The sequence below is a fragment of the Alosa pseudoharengus genome, unplaced genomic scaffold (assembly GCF_046254945.1).
Source record: "Alosa pseudoharengus isolate Yale_2024_CS ecotype anadromous, Long Island Sound unplaced genomic scaffold, YU_APseudo_1.1 YU_APseudo_1.1_scf_22, whole genome shotgun sequence".
Taxonomy (NCBI): Eukaryota; Metazoa; Chordata; class Actinopteri; order Clupeiformes; family Clupeidae; genus Alosa; species Alosa pseudoharengus.
The window spans coordinates 10,112,168-10,112,476 of NW_027468680.1; positions in this window are offsets into that span (position 1 = coordinate 10,112,168).

Here is a 309-nt window from a genome sequence, read left to right on the forward strand (position 1 = left end):
AACATAACACAAACAATCAAGAATTTCTCAGAATTATGAACAGGCAAGATGGAGGTGGGGTTGTATAAAATGAATTTTACATGTGAAATCTATGAACTAATCATGTTTTGGGACTTGTTGTCTAGCAGATACCAGTGAGAATTGAGTGTGGATAATGCAATTTAGTGAGACAGTTAGAATCATATAGGCCTTTCAGCGTGATTTCTTTTTGTGGAAAAAATGTGCTGGACTGGGCGGCGGTCATATTTTGTACCGCTCTGCGGTACATCTAGTTAGTTAAGTATTAGTTCAACAAAGCACACATCAACA